Here is a 16,367-nt window from a genome sequence, read left to right as displayed (position 1 = left end):
GTAAAACCCTTCAATGATATTAAAATAATTTTTATGGAAAAAATGGATTAACATGCAGCAATTATCACATTTTCAGGGAAAGTATGATGTGGGAATCATGTCAAAACATTGGACAATATCCTCCATCGAAAAAAAATAGAGGGGGTACAAGTGTGAATTAAAAAGTGAATATTACTCAGTTAGGGATATAGATGCAGAAATATTGGCAAACCCACCACTTGATGTTGAAAATGAGCATTGGGAATTTTTGGTTAGATATTGGGGTACGCCTATGGCGAAGGTAATCCTCCATCTACTAATTTTGTTTAAAGTCAATGAGTTGAATTTATAGTTTACTTGCTTTCAGTCATTATTTTAGGTGGAATGTTAGAACGTTTACTTTTTCTCACTTTTTGTAGGAGGTCAGTAAAAAAAACAAAGAACGTCGTGGGAAGAAGACAATGAAGCATGCTACAGGGACAAAAAGCTTTGCATGTGTTTCTGCAGAGGTCAGTTGAAGTTTTAGCAATATAAATTATTTCAGTTCTTATGTCGTTGAATGATTATAAATGTTAGAGGTAAATAATAATATATATCACAATATCTATGTTTCTTTTATAGATTGAGGAAGACGAAGGTATTTAGCTTTCTCGTGCAGATTTATTCATTCGCACACATATAAATAAGGATGGCAAAGCTACTGATGCTGCTGCTTTGGAGATGATTGTAAGTTTTCATGCTTCCATTTTGCAAAAAAGGGGTCACGGGCCTTGAAGTGACCAATTTTTAAACTCTTTGCGGTGTATTAGGGGGTCACATGCCTTGAAGTGACCAATTTTTAAATCATTGGCCCGTATGGAGGCATTTTAATTTCATTGTTTATCATCGGCCCGTGTGAAAGCAATTTACTTTCTTGTATTTGTTGAAAAGCATGGGAGTATGGGATCATTGTATGTGGAGGCTTCTTGTTGATTGATTTGTGTTGTGGAGGAGAAGTATTTGCAATTTGTTATTTGTTGTTTGTGTTAATTTCTTACTTATACCAGTGCAGTGGTCTTTTGAATCATAGTAAAAGTATGATATACACATATAAAGTTTAAATAAAACATGCACCATGAAGTTTTTAAGATCCATCATCACCAATCTCACTTTTTGTATATGACTACTAAAAGCAGCCAATAACATCTGCCCCATAAATGCCAAAAATACAACCGGAATATAGCAAAGAGTAAAATTCTGTGAGAAACATAATTTTGGACTAACATAATTTTGGACAATGGTTAATATGATTTTGATTCTTAATATTTATTCTGAAATGATAAATCATTCAAATCAACTAAATAAAGTAGCTAAAACTAGTTACTATTGTATGACTTTCTAGGTTGGTAACTCTGCTCTAGATAGCGTCGGTTGGGCAGGACTACAACGAAACTGGGTCTGCAAAAGCCAAAAATTAAGTCAAGAACAAAACATAAGATCCAAAACAATGTAAGTGAAGTTCAGAAGAACAGAAATAAACATTTTGTATGTATGTAGCTCACGAAGGTTCTTTGCACTACTTTTTCAACGGAACATCTATTTAACGAACTAATCCAAATTGAACAGATGATAAGTTAAAAAGGAACTTATTTAGAATTATTATATGATATAGATGGATAAAAAGTTCCAAAACTAGTCCTCCGCTAACTCAAAAAAAAAAATACAGTGTTAATTTAAGAAAATGTGGACACAAACTAGAGAATGGAGGGATTATGATAATTCGTAACACATATTATGCATGGGTGTAGTAGTTGTTTTCTTTGTTTTGCAAATTCAAATCTTGTTCAAGAAGATCAACAAGCCCATTAAACTAAGTTTGACCCTTTAATTTTATTTTTATGTCTTTTTAGTTTCTTATATTGTCATGCCCTAATTTTTTCTACAACATCCTAGGGGAATGTTCGTATGAATGATGTGGATGAAGATGCCATTGGGTAAATAAGACTTTTTATGCGAAAACTTGTAATAGGGCCTAAAAGACATTAAGTAGTCATCTAACAATGAGTTTTGGTGTACTAGGTCAATTTAAGTGTGTGATGATGAGTTAAATGTGATCGTCCTTTGTAATGACATCCATGTGGTCTCACAAACTAGATTAATGGAATCATAGATTTAATAATAAATGAAAATGTGATAGGCACCTTACATGTCCATATTTATGCATGATTGTAATTTTTAGATACTTATACCGTGTTAATGACAAAAATCAACTATTAATACATGAATGCACGCACAAAAATATTTTTGAGGGTAAAGATCCTAGGAGGTTCTAAGAGTACTTGCACATATATATATGGGTTAAGAAAATGCAATTTAAAAAGAAAAAGAAAAGCAGAACTTTAGAGAGATGCATGCAAAAGAGAGAAAAAGAAAAAATCAAAATAGAAAAACTCTAGTGATGAATATACATAAGGGGGAGTAACAAAGACAGTTAAGAGGCCTAACTTATGAAACAAACAATTTTTAGAAGGTCATTGGAATGTAAAAATATTTATCACATTTTTTACTAGACTTCTACCAACAAACATATTTTTATAGTGTAAAACATTTTGTCACGAGCATTTAGCAAACAACCAGGCAACAAAATTCTGTCTAGTGAATGAATCCCCCTTTTTTTTCCTTGAAGTACTGATCAGATTATAAAGCATTAAAGTTTTAACCCCGACCCAATTCTTTAAAAGGTTTGTAAAAAATAAAGATGATATTCACACTCCACTATTGACAATTGCACTATATTTGTTGTCTTAAGCCCAGTGACGAAACTATCCCTAAAGTTTATTCGGTGTGGAGTGCATTTTTATCAAATATTGGATTGAGAAAATAACTGAATTTTTAATTTACAGAAAACCGCAACTATGAAACAATAAAGTGTTTTTTATACGAGTCTTTGGATTTCATTGGGACCTCCACAGAAGGTATATCCCATGATTTTCATTTCTGATCATTGGTTTCCCCCAAAGTCATACCAGAAATGAATCCAGACCTGTTCCAACCAAAAACTGGAGAGGAAATCAAGCTTGCTATTTGCTCAATGGGGTCGCACCAACCTTTCAAAAAGCACAACCTTGGGCAATTTGTCGAGACGCAAACAACTATTATATCTCTACGAATCTACTACATTGTTTAAACAGTTACAAAAAGTTGTTTTCAATTTGGAAATTATTCTACAAACACCTTACCTGAAATAGATGAATATATTGTTGTAGCAATTGAAGCAAAAGATTTAAGCACATCACCAATGCAAGATACAAGTCGAATGATTCCACATAAGTAAACAAAACCGATGTATGCTCATAAGTCCATTGAAAGTGCCTTTCAGTTAAAACTAAGTACATCTGTTCCAGATAAAGCCTAAAGGGTGGCTCGTTAAATTAGATGAAAGGGATGGGGGAAATCAAAGCTCAAATTCAAAAGGAGGTGCGAAAAACTTAGAAGGTATTAGTCAAGAAAATTTTACTTTTATTTTTATTTTTATTTTTTATTTTAAAAAAAAAAAAAAAAAAAAAAAAAAAAAAAAAAAAAAAAGACCAACAGGCTACATCTAATTGCTGGTTCATGGAAACAATAACCAAAATGCAATAAATTTAATTACATGACAAGAGTTCAGAATGGATTTTTCAAAATGGAAGTTTAAATCAATGTGAATGAGAAATAAAGCCCATAAGTCAATAAAAGGCAAATATAGAACAGTTGTTAAAAAACAATGGATAAAAATTTTCATCATGTAATATTAATCAATGATTAATAACAAAGTTTGGTAAGTGCAGGTAAAATTATACCTTGTTCACTACGACAGTTTTTTGATCCATAACAAAGTTTGTATGATATACACATGTATAGTTTTTGGTCATCCTTGCATTTTCAATCCTGGTAAAAGTATGACATACACATATATAGTTGTATTTCAGAAGTAGCTACTACAGATTTGAATAATTCCATTATTTGGATCCTTGAGGAATAGGTAATGATGGACGATGGGCTGCTTCTATAGATCTTTACTCTTGGTGCAGTCTTTATGAGGATATTTGAATTTTGAACAATTCTATCAGGGGATAGAAACCGTTTACTGGGTATTTGAATGAGATTCATAATAGTATGTCTTTTTTATTGTAGTTATTGTTTTTTTGTCGCAACTCTTACCTCTAGGAGGACTGTGTTTGCTTTGAAATCTTGTTAGATTTGAAGATCATATTTCAGTTGGGACTTGAATGGTCAGATATTGTTTCTGATCAATAATTGACTGAAATCAGGCAAAATTTTCAGTATCTCACATAAATTATCAATTCATGGGATCACATGTTTGCTATTCCCATTTGGATTAGGTTTTGTGGTGCTCAAAGTTGAATTGCAATTGTGCTTCTATGTAAAAGACTTTTAGAACCTATTCTGTTTGTTTGTTTTTTTTTTTTTTTTTAAATAAAAAATAAAAAATAAAATATATATATATATATATATATATATATCAGGTTTTGTAGAAATGTTAGCGTTTTTTTCTCCATAACCAAATAAAATAAACTACAACTGAAACAAGTTCAACATATAAGATGATGAATTTTGTAATGTGCAATGCGTTTAGGAGAAAAGGAATTTCCTGTGTCTAAGAACACAACACCACCCATATGATTCTTTGCAACATTTGAGGCTGCTTGTAGGCAAACCTGGACAGTTACAAGATTTTAGATCAATAGCATAACTCTGGTAAATCTGGTGATCAAATTGTAGGCCAAGAATAGTATAATAATTTAGTGATTTAAAGGCCATAAAACAGTTAGAAACATAATTCAGAAGCATCTGAAATTTCAACTAACTTGTATTGTTTTAATGATTGTAATTATAAGTGAATGGAGTTCTTACTTGTGTTTTCCCAGATGATGATGGCCCAACTATTTCTATTAGATGTCCCTCACATAATCCACCTTGAAGTAACATGTCAATCCTGGTTCATAAAATGATAATTAATTACTTAGGTGTCTTAATAGCATCATATTCTTAAATAGGTTAAGTTCAGCATACTTGCGTGGAGTTGAAGAGTTTCTAAATTCAGGATACTTGTTAATCCCGTCTATCTCTTTTTTGCTATCACTTACATTGCTTGCTATCATGATCTGAACTTGTTTCTTATTTCTAATTAAGATACTTTTGACTGTTATACCCTGCTCTTGTTTGTTATGTTAAGTTGCAATCCTTAAGTTTCGCCTATAAAATTGGCTTCTGACCATTGCTCCGGTAAATCTACAACTAACACAGTTAGATTTAAGTAGTGTAATTTCTTAACTTAAAAGTTTTTCAATTTAGAAGTTTACATTAATATTCATGCCTGATTCTTCACCTTTCATGTCATAATATTTTCTTTTTGGTGGTTTTACACCAGTTGTCTTGTGTATTGCCTGTGTTTCAATAAAAAGTTAAATTGTTGCCTTAATTAAATGACAACAAACTAATCTGTCATTAACTAATACAGTCTTACTTGGTTTGCCACTCAAAAATAATCATATATAAAACTTATTTTTAACTTGTTTGGAACTGATTTTTTTATTTTTAAGAATTGTTAGAAAAGCAAGTTACATGAATGTAGTAGTAGGTTTGTAGTGAATGGAGCTTTGGAAATCACTTCCTGTGCATCATCTTTGCCAAATACTCGTATTACCAATTAACAAGTATCCCGAATTTGTAAGTAAAATGGTCCTCAGACACACACACACACACAAATAAATAAATGGGCCTCAGACTTCAGGTTGAAGCTAAGTACTATTATTTAGGTTCTGAAATGTTAGTATATTGCGCACAATTTTTAGCATTCCTTTAATTTCTAGCATTTTGTCTATAAATGAAGTGGGTGTGAATATTTTGAAGCTTTAGATTGTATGAAAGTTCAAAGGTATATACAACTATATTTTCATATTGTGTGATGCACTACTGTTTCAGAACACTTTGGCTTTCATCATCACCAATTTGTTATCTAATTACTTTTCTGTTTCTGAATTCCTGTTCTATCATTCATTTCATTAAATTTGTCTGGATGTTTCATAGCAGTATGTCATGATACTTAAAACTTTTTTTTTTTTTTTTGGCAGGAAAACATAAAAGAACTTCAAAAAAGTTACTCTGACTCGCCTATTGGCAGTTCCAATGATTTGTTCTCCATTGTGAGGGGAGAAGAGACAACTGGTCGTGTGTGGATGATTGGCTTCGGGCCTACACCAAGCGATGTTTGGGGGCCCTCTCCTAGTAAAGCTGAACTGATTAATAATGCGAAAAAATCTAATGAGGAGGCACATGCTGCACGCGTAGAGTTGCAGGAGAGCATTTCAAAAATACAAGCCGAGTATGACAAGAAGTTGGAAAATTTACGAGCCAACTATGATAACAAGTTGGAAAATTTACAACAACAGGTGGTGGTGGTGGTTGTCGTCGTCCTACCACAAGCTTAGAGAGTGTGCATTAAGGCGAAGGCCAAGTTTTACATTTATAGAAGCCACTACTACCTTTTACTATAAATATAGCTAGGGCGAGTAGGGATCATCCCAAGGGATTGTGAGGGTCGAACAAGGTTGTGGAATCGCTATTAGGGCTAGTAGGTCGAGTGATCAAACAATTGGTTGGTTGGTTGATTAGATTAGAGATCAACTAAATTAAACTAAGTGATAACAAAAGAATGCAACTAAGAACAAATAAGAGAGAGAAGAGTCTTGGGGTTTAGAGATCACCACCAAGCAATGCATTTCTATACCATTAATAAGTGACTAATGAGGGCAAATGGTGTGTTGCAATATTGGTGTGTGTGTGTGTGTTTGGTTGATTCAACAAGCAAAGATGACTAGTTAAACATGTATTGTCTAAATATCATGTGAAAGGCACAATATATCTAAACAATGAAGCATATATTGTCTAAACAACATGTGAAAGGCACAATAGATCAAAACAAGTCATTAATCCTTTCATTAAGCTCACAATCCAAATACAACACAAGGTTAGAGACATATGTTACTTGCATTCAAAAGCATGGATCATCAAACAATAAGCATGGATTGTCCTCCCATTTAACACTACACTACAACTACACTACATCTACACTACTAGCATGAAAATAAACTAAGGGAGAGGCACAATCCATCAAGGAATAAGTATGAACCATCAAGAAATCACAAGGGCATTCCATTAAGCACTATGTTTTGACAATCTCTAAATCTATGGCATCAATACACATAGACATGTATCAATAACACAAAATCTAGAGACAAACACAAGAACATCTATTCTAACATACATAGACATATGGATAGAATGAAATGATCAATTGAAATCATTTAACCACATTAATCATTGAACAATCAAGATCTATATATATTAAAGTGTCAAAACATTAATTACAATACTAATCCCTTAATAATACACAAGATTAAGGTATAGAAAGCATGCTTGGGGCTAACTCTAGCCCCAAGAGGATGTCTAGCCACTCATGGTGATGTTGCTCCAACCCTCAAGGGCTAACTCTATGGAAGAAATCTGCTCCTTGTTGATGAAGAACTCCCCATTTTGTGTCTTTAGCCTCCTCCTCCTCTAAGCTTGCTCTCCAAGAGATAATATGATATGATATTGGCTCCCACTTGTAAAAAGCAATCCTTATCCTTATATAGGTAGGTCAAATGACACCCAAAATGAGCTGGGGTCGTGCACACAATATTCCCCAATGATTGGATAAATGACAACTTTCAATAAGCTGGAAATTTAACTTTTTCACACTGGAGGAAGTTCGATCGATCGAACCTTGGACTTGGATCGATCGAACTTGGCTGAGATTTACCGAACTTAGGCTGGATCGATCTTCAATGGTAGCACTTTTTGGATAAAAATAATTCTGAGATATTTTGAAGATATTTTTGGGAAAAGGACAAAAGTGGTTGGTAGGGTGGTACAACTAGATAAGATCAATCATTTAGATAAGGACAAAGCAGTTCGATAAATATAAGAATGGTGTTGGATCGATCGAACTTTTGAGATCTCTGAAAATGTCATCATGACTCTGATCCATCTTGAAGTGCTGAGATCGATCATGTTGGATCGATAGAACTTTGATCTGAGATCGATTGAAGATGTTGATTTCCACATTTTTCTTCCTTTTGCTTTCACTTGGCTCCTTTCTTTGATTCATCCCAGAATTGCTTCAATTAAGCTCTTATTTGGCTGAGTTAGCTTATTTTCGGGATAAGTGCCTAAAAATGAAAATAATACGAAATCAATCTAAAACGGTAAAGTAAGATAGATAAAGGTACTAGAATGCCTAAGCTTAAGGGGTTTAAATACGCACTTTTCAACGCTCATCAGGTAGTTATGCTAATGCAGATGCAACAACAAAATTTTAGTGGACAGGTATATTTATTATTAGTTTTACTCTTTCTAAATTTCCTTTGCCTTAGATGGGTTCTTTTTGAAAAACTTGTACTACATTTGTCAAAAATTCTTAATTCTTTTTGTCTGACATTTAGTAGCTTTATTTAGACAATTTGGATGGTATATTGGCATGTTAACTTGTGGTTGTATTAGTATACATTTTTGCTTTTTGGTTCACATTTATCAGCTCAACTTGTGGTTGTATTAGTAGCCAATTGCGATGGTAATTTTAATATTGGCATGGTTAACTTTGTGGTTGTATTATGTAAAAACAATTTGAATGGTATTTTTATATTAACTTGTGTTATATTGAATGACATTTAATAGTTGGTAGTTGCAATAGTTGTATTGATATTTTTTTCCAAAAATTATAAAATATATATATATATATATATATATATATATAAATTAAAAAAAAAAAAAACCCTTTACCAGCGCTCTTTTAAGAAGCGCTGGCATAGGGAAGGAGGAAAAAAAAATTAAAAAAAAATTAAAATTACCCTTTACCAGTGCTTTAGCAAAAAACGCTAGTAAATACACTCTACCAGCGCTTGCCAGCGCTTTCTTGAAAAGCGCTGGAAAAAGGACTTTACCAGCGCTTCCGGAAAAGCGCTGGTAAAAGCCTACCGACACTGGATTTACCAATGATTTTTCAAAAGCGATGGTAATTAAATTACCAGCGCTTTTTAAGACGTTTATCAGCACTTTTGAGCGCTGGTAAAAGCTAGAACTGTTGTAGTATTTCTATGGTTTACTTCTTCCTATTAATTCTTTAGTTTATTTATAAGTCTATATGTGATTAAATTAGGAATTATGTCTCACATGATTCATATGTTTTAATTCTTTCTATTGATTTTCTATATAATTACATGTTGTCTTATGTGTAGTTATTTAGGAATTGATCTCTACACTAGTTTTTTTATATTAATTGCATGTCTATGTGTGGTTGATTGAGAATCTAGTGATGGCTAGACATGGCTTTTATTAGATGGGTTTGTCAATTAATTTGATGGTTTATACTTATGCTTGACGGATTGTTCTACAATTTAATTCATGCTTGTAGGTAGGTAGACAATCTATACTTGCTTTGATATTCCATTACTTATTATTGCAAATTCCATGATTCTCTAGATTGATATGTGCTACAATTGTTACTAGTTTGATGGGTCATACTTAAAATTGATGGGTTGTGCTACACCTAGTTTAGGTAGACAATTCATTCTTTAATTTGATGGTCCATGCTTAATATTGCAATTGATAATCGCATTTTGTTCACAACAATGTATTCCCCATTAATGGAAAGCAAGTGGTTAATTACACGAGCTTAGTGGTGATTCCAACACCCTAAGTCCTCTCTTCATATCTCTTAAATCCCTATCTCTCATTAGTTTACTTTATTTACATTTTAATTAATTACATTTTAGTGTAATCAACCAACCAACCTTCTTTTGCAATCTTTTGATACGCTAAAGTCGAAGTTAAATTCCAACATGTATAATCTCTGTGGACGATCCCTACTCGCTATACTTCATTAGTTGTAGTAGTAGTTTTTATAAATTTAAATTTGACTAGAAAAGCTTCCTAAACCACATTCATATTTTGACCTTGCGAAGCGACCTCTCACATTAAAAAGTTCATTTTATAAGTACTTGAAAATGGGCTCGTTAATTTACTGTGTAGAATCCTCTTCTAAAATATTTATTTTATTTTTTTTTATCCCAAACTTTACATATCTATATTTACAATTTCAATACCATTCTCTACTATTTTAAAATATTCTTTAATTTGCCGTACAAATTACTATAACTCCGTAGACTCCAGCAGGTATGAAAGACTTTACAAGTTGCGCATCTCTATGCATTCGCAGAATGTGGCAGTTGGCTAGCTTTCGTCTTTGGTTTGTTGTTGTTTGTTGGCTTTGACCTAGTGGTTCTATTTGTTAATTAAAATGTTGTGATGATATGCTTTATATACTGTTAGTTTGGCTTTATTTTGATTCTAGTTTTGGAAAAAGTTTACAATACTTTTAATACTTGAAAGGTACTTACATGTGGTATTCTCGTGGTATTCCCTCCGACGCTTAATAATTGAAACTCTTATTTTGGTTTGATACGCGAGGAATGGGAGAATTTTCAAAAAAAAAAAAAAAAGACAGATGATTGGTAAGAGATACCATGTAGTAAATACCCAACCATTAGACTCTCTCTTAGTTTTGCCGTTATTCTTTAACTCTTCTTGTTATTGGTCACGACCTCGGACCAGGTACAAGTTTTTCCTTCTAGTTTGGTTTACCATGTACAAGTTTCTCCTTTCTTGTGGTTTAGTTTGGCTTTAGCTTTCTTGTTATCCTATTTTGGCGTGCCTTCTTGTTGCTTCTTGTAGCGACTTTTGGTTTTGGCTTGTAGCTTTCTTGTTTGGCACATAAAATCTTCTGAAGGCCTCGCCACATATTTGCATATGTATGTTTGCAGTGTTTATTTTGTTCAATGATCATATAGCTGAAAAATACATTTGACCATAATTTTTATTTTTTTATTTTTTATCTTGAACATAACTTTGTAGTTCTTCAGAAACTTTGCTCAAAGCGATGACAATCTAAATAAAAACTTCTGTAATTTAGCTTAGATTACATTTGACCCTAAGATTTTTTCTTGCGTCCAAAGTTTGGTGTATATTTAATTATGTATACATTAAAAATTTAGAGCTCAATATATTGTGTTTATAACTGTTTTCCTTTAAATTGATGGAGTAACCATTTCCTTAAAGCTCGATTCTCTTTTGTATCCAACATTTAAGTATAAACAACATTGTCTCTAGTACCTTGAATTTACAACGAAATTTACATATTTCAACATTTTTTATTCTAATTATCTAGTCAAATTAAATCTAGATTTTGAACATTTATACTAAATTCAAATAAAATGATAAAGTTTACCAACAATGAAATTTTTTACAATTTTTTCAAAGTTTAATCGAAGTTATAAATAATTACCTTCCTTCTATTTTTCAAAGAGTAGTGCAGATCTCATGCCAGGCATTAAGAGTTTTTTTTTTTTGGACGGCTGAATTGAGATATTGATTAAAGATTAATTTGATTTTTTATACAGACCATAAACTATCTTAATTCAATAGTTAATAAATAGAGAGAGCATCCATATATATTTTTTTTTCCCTTAAATTTTATGTTTGGTATCACCGAATTGGTCCCTTGAATTTAGAATTGGGAGAACGAATTCAGTGCTGCCAAACGTAACACTGTAAAAAGCCGAACACAACAAATTAAAAGCTTTTACTGACAAAAGCCATTATTGATTTAACTAGTCCAAATTTAAGAACAGAGCTCAAAAAGAGTGCATATACAAGCTTAAGAGGAAATAAAGAAATGCCTAAGCTTCCATAAAATAAAAACTTGCAATTCAAGAGTCTCTGCTGCAATAATAAAAGAGAGTTTATCATAACTTGTAAATAAAAGTTCCTAAAAGAGGGGAAATTGTTTTATTAATTGGTGTTGCTATGCAAGCAAGATGGGGAGTCAGTTGATCATCTCCTAATGCATTGTTCCGTGGCGCACGACTATTGGAATCTTATTTTTAGGTTGTTGGACATGTGTTAGGTAATGCCACGTTCTTCTAAGGAATTGGTTCATGCTTGGAGAGAATATCGTGTGAGTAGGGGTACACGTGATTATTGGAGAACTATCCCACATTGCATTTGGTGGTACATGTAGTTGAGCTCCGGGTTGAAATCATAGTATTCGGGCCCTCTTAATAAGTCCAGTCCACCAAACTCTGTTAACCCGGCCCAATCTTCATGTTGAGGCCCAAGTTAGGAGTTGAATAATCTTCACATTTCTTAGTGGTCCATCCTTATGCTGATGTGTCAACCTATTACTGGTGGGGAATTATTTTACCTCCACAGTGGGTATGATAGAGAATTAGATAGAGAATTACATATGAGAGCTGGATTGAAATATTTAAAGGATTGAGGGCATTTTGAATCATAATTGTACAATTTTGGCATTTGTAATTAGTTTTTGCTAGTCAGTACTTATAGTTAATTCTTTTTTAGTATATGTGGTATTTATTATAATAGTATCTAAACCTAATCATTTATTAAAATTTTCCAAACTAATAATTTTATCCAATAATTTTGCACTACTATTAGATTGATTCTTTTAAAAAAATAATAATAATACAGTCATGTGATGATTCGCCTATAACAATTTAAAAAATAGCGTCTTGAATTTAATGTGCACATGATTGAGTTCGCTCCAATCCTAATTATGAAAAAACTTTTTTCATATACTTTCAAGTGAGCCTAAGTATGGAAAAACTTTCCTATCATCTCAAGAGTATAAAGTGTTATAAGAAAATTTTAAAATAAATAGTATAATTAACATTCAAACAAAAACAAGAACTCGCAAGTATTTGTTAAAAACTTCTAAGATCTTGAGGCTATCACACTCGTGCTAGTACAAGACATTTGCACTATCACTCACTCTTGCCAATTAAATTCACTCTTTATATAGGCATCACTAGTCGAATGGACATCTAATCCATTAGAATTTATGATGTAGAATCCTCCTCTAAAATATCTATTTATTTATTTTATTCCAAACTCCAGATATCTATATTTACATTTTCAATATTATTCTCTATTATTTTAGAATATTCTCTGATCTACTGTATAAATTACTACAACTTGGTAAAACCCTCCAGCACGAGTGTGAAAGGTTTTAGAACTCACTCACATATACTCTCATTTGAGGCCATGCAGAGCCTTTCATATGACTCTCTATTATGGTCTTTGGTTTGTTGTCTGGCTTGACCATTTTACTTCATGTGTTCATTAAAATGTTATGATGGTATGCTTTATATGCTATTTGTTTGACTTTATTTTTATTTTAGTTTTGAAAAAGTCTATAATACTTCGAAGGTACTTACACATGGTATCCCTCCAATGAACAATTATTGAAATTCTCATTTTAATTTGATACACAAAAAATAAGATAATTTTCAAGAAAAAACATGTATGTCCATTGATAAGAGATGCAACATAGTAAATACTCCATTAATTTTACAGTTGTTCTTTAACTCTTCTTGTGATTCGCGACCTCGGACCATGTACAAGTTTCTCCTTCTCCTGGTTTGGTTTACCATGTACAAGTTTCTCCTTTTTGTGGTTTGGTTTGGCTTTAGCTTTCTTCTTGTTCTATTTTGGCCTTGCCTTCTTGTTGCTTCTTCTAGCAAACTTTGGTTTGCCTTGTAGCTTTCTTATTTGATATATAAAATCTTCTGAAGGCCTCGCTACATATTTGCATATGTATGTTGCAGTGTTTATTTTGTTCAATGGTCATATAGCTAAATACATTTGACCATAAGTTGTTTTTTTTATTTTTTATTTTTTATTTTTATCTTGAACATAGCTTTTTAGTTCTACAGAAACTTTGCTCAAAACGATGACAATCTAAATAAAAACTTCTCTAATTTAGCTTAGATTACATTTGACCCTAAGATTTTTTCTTGGATCCAAAGTTTGAAGTACATTTAATAATGCATACATAAAAAATTTAGAGCTCAATATATTGTGTTTATAAGTATTTTGCTTTAAATTGATGGAGTAACCATTTCTTTAAAGCTCAATTTTCTTTTGTATTCAAATTTCAACTATAAACCAACACTGTCTGTAGTAACTCGAATTTACAACGAAATTTACATCTTTCAACCTTTTTTATTCTAATTATCTAGTCAAATTATATCTAGATTTTGAACATTATACTAAATTCAAATAAAATGATAAAGTTTACCAACAATGAAATTTTTTACAATTTTTTCAAAGTTTAATCGAAGTTCTAAATAATTACCTTCCTTCTATTTTTAAAAGAGTAGGGCAGAGTGTCCTCATGCCAGGCATTAAGAGTTTTTTTTTTTTTGACCGCTGAATTGGGATATTGATTAAAAGATTAATTTGATTTTTTATACAAATCATAAACTATCTTAATTCAATAGTTAATAAATAAAGAGAGCATCACTTATGTCATGAAAAAACTCCATTGATAGCATTATTATTACTGTATTCTTTTCCCCCTAATGAACACGGCGAAAAAAAAAAAAAAAACTTTAATGTTATGTTTAGTATCACTGAATTGGTGGTACCTTAAAATTTGAAATCGGAGGAAGTTTATTTCAAATTTTGTACGAATTTAGTGCTGCCAAACATAGCACTGTAAAAAACCGAACACTATAAATTAAAAACTTTTACTGTCAAAAGCCATTATTGATTTGACCAGTCCAAAATTAAGAACAGAGCTCAAAAAGAGTGCATATATAAAGCTCTCCAATACAATGCTAAAAGGGCTACCATTTATAAAATATAACAAGGGGACTTCAAAAGGGACTCTCCAATGTAATGCTAAAAGGGCTGCCAATTTTTAACTTTGCCAAGAGTTATGCCAATTGTAACACAAAAAAATAACTACGGTTATTTCAGAGAGAGAGAGAGAGAGAAAGTGGGGGGGAGGGGGGCATTTGGCATATATATATATATATTTAAAAAAGATCATAAAAAATTTCACCAAATTTTAGCTTGCAAAACAAGAATTACAAACCTTAATTTAAAAAAGTAGACAAAAATTGAACCTCTTTCTCAATGGGTTTGGTGAAGAGTTTCTCAGCCTGAAATAGTTGGTACATCGCAACAGTAGTTGCGTCATACCAGAAGTTGTACACGGAATCCCTAATTTAAATTGAAATGTACAATGATCCGGTAGATAAAATTTTCCCTTTTAAAAAAACTAAAACCGAAAAAAAATAGGTCCCTTTCTTCTTGAGCATTCCCGAAAAATATTAATTTATTTTTACGGCCTTTGATGTCAAGAAGGAAAAGAGCACAGGCCGCCCCTACCATGGATTAATTGATTTAGAAAAAAATTACGGAGAATTATAGAGCTTCATTAGTTGATTTAGAAAAAAAAATTAAATCAAAACCCATACATTCAAGTTAGCAGTTGCACACACACACACACACAGAGAGAGAGAGAGAGAGGGGGGGGAAGCTTGAGAGTTGAACTTCTTATTCTTGTTGATTTTGTAGTTTGCAATTGGAGAGAGAGAGAGAGAGAGAGAGAGAGGGCAATTTCAGAGTTGAGAGCGAAAATAGAGATGGAGGCAATTGAGGAGGCTGAAATGATTTGCCCTAAATATATATATATTTTTAATAATAATATAATCAAAATATATAATATACATACATATATTTATATAATATAATATATATAAAATAATATGTGTTTTAATTTTTTGATTTTCTTTTATATCATTTTTTTTTTTTCCACCAGATATTTTAGATTTTTGCTTCTTTTTAATTAAGTTTAATTTTAGTTTCCTTCTAATATCTAGACCTGACATGGAATATGCCTAATATTAATATTACTGATGCAAATATGAATGGTGAGAATAATGGTTAAAAAAGAATGGTGGTTGTGTCAAAAAATAGCATTTATTGTTAAAATTTAGCAATTTGACACTGTAACACCTGTCAAAATATAGATTTGACATGCGAAAATGGCTTTTAACATTGGAGATGGTCTTATATGAAATAAAGAAATGCCTAAGCTTCCATAAAATAAAAACTTGCAATTCAAGAGTCTCTGCTGCAATAATAAAAGAGAGTTTATCATAACTTGTAAATAAAAGTTCCTAAAAGAATTAACACTTGAAGGAAAGCATGTTCAATTTATTTTTTATTATTGATTTGAGAGAATTAACCTAGTCACGGCCTAATGTTTTGTTCGTCGTATACGAATCCTAAATCCTACACATGCAGGCCAAAAGATCGCATACTGAGCAAAAACTGCAGTAGAGTACTTCCTCGATTGCAAATTCCACTCAGAAATGGAAAATATACCAACTCTACAAGTGAAAAATAGCTCAGAAAAAGCAGATATGAGTGTAGCAATC

The sequence above is a fragment of the Cornus florida genome, unplaced genomic scaffold, assembly GCF_030987335.1.
Source record: "Cornus florida cultivar Cherokee Brave unplaced genomic scaffold, ASM3098733v1 CherokeeBrave_3.0.0_Hap2_Chr07, whole genome shotgun sequence".
Taxonomy (NCBI): Eukaryota; Viridiplantae; Streptophyta; class Magnoliopsida; order Cornales; family Cornaceae; genus Cornus; species Cornus florida.
Note: the sequence above shows the minus strand (reverse complement) of the source record.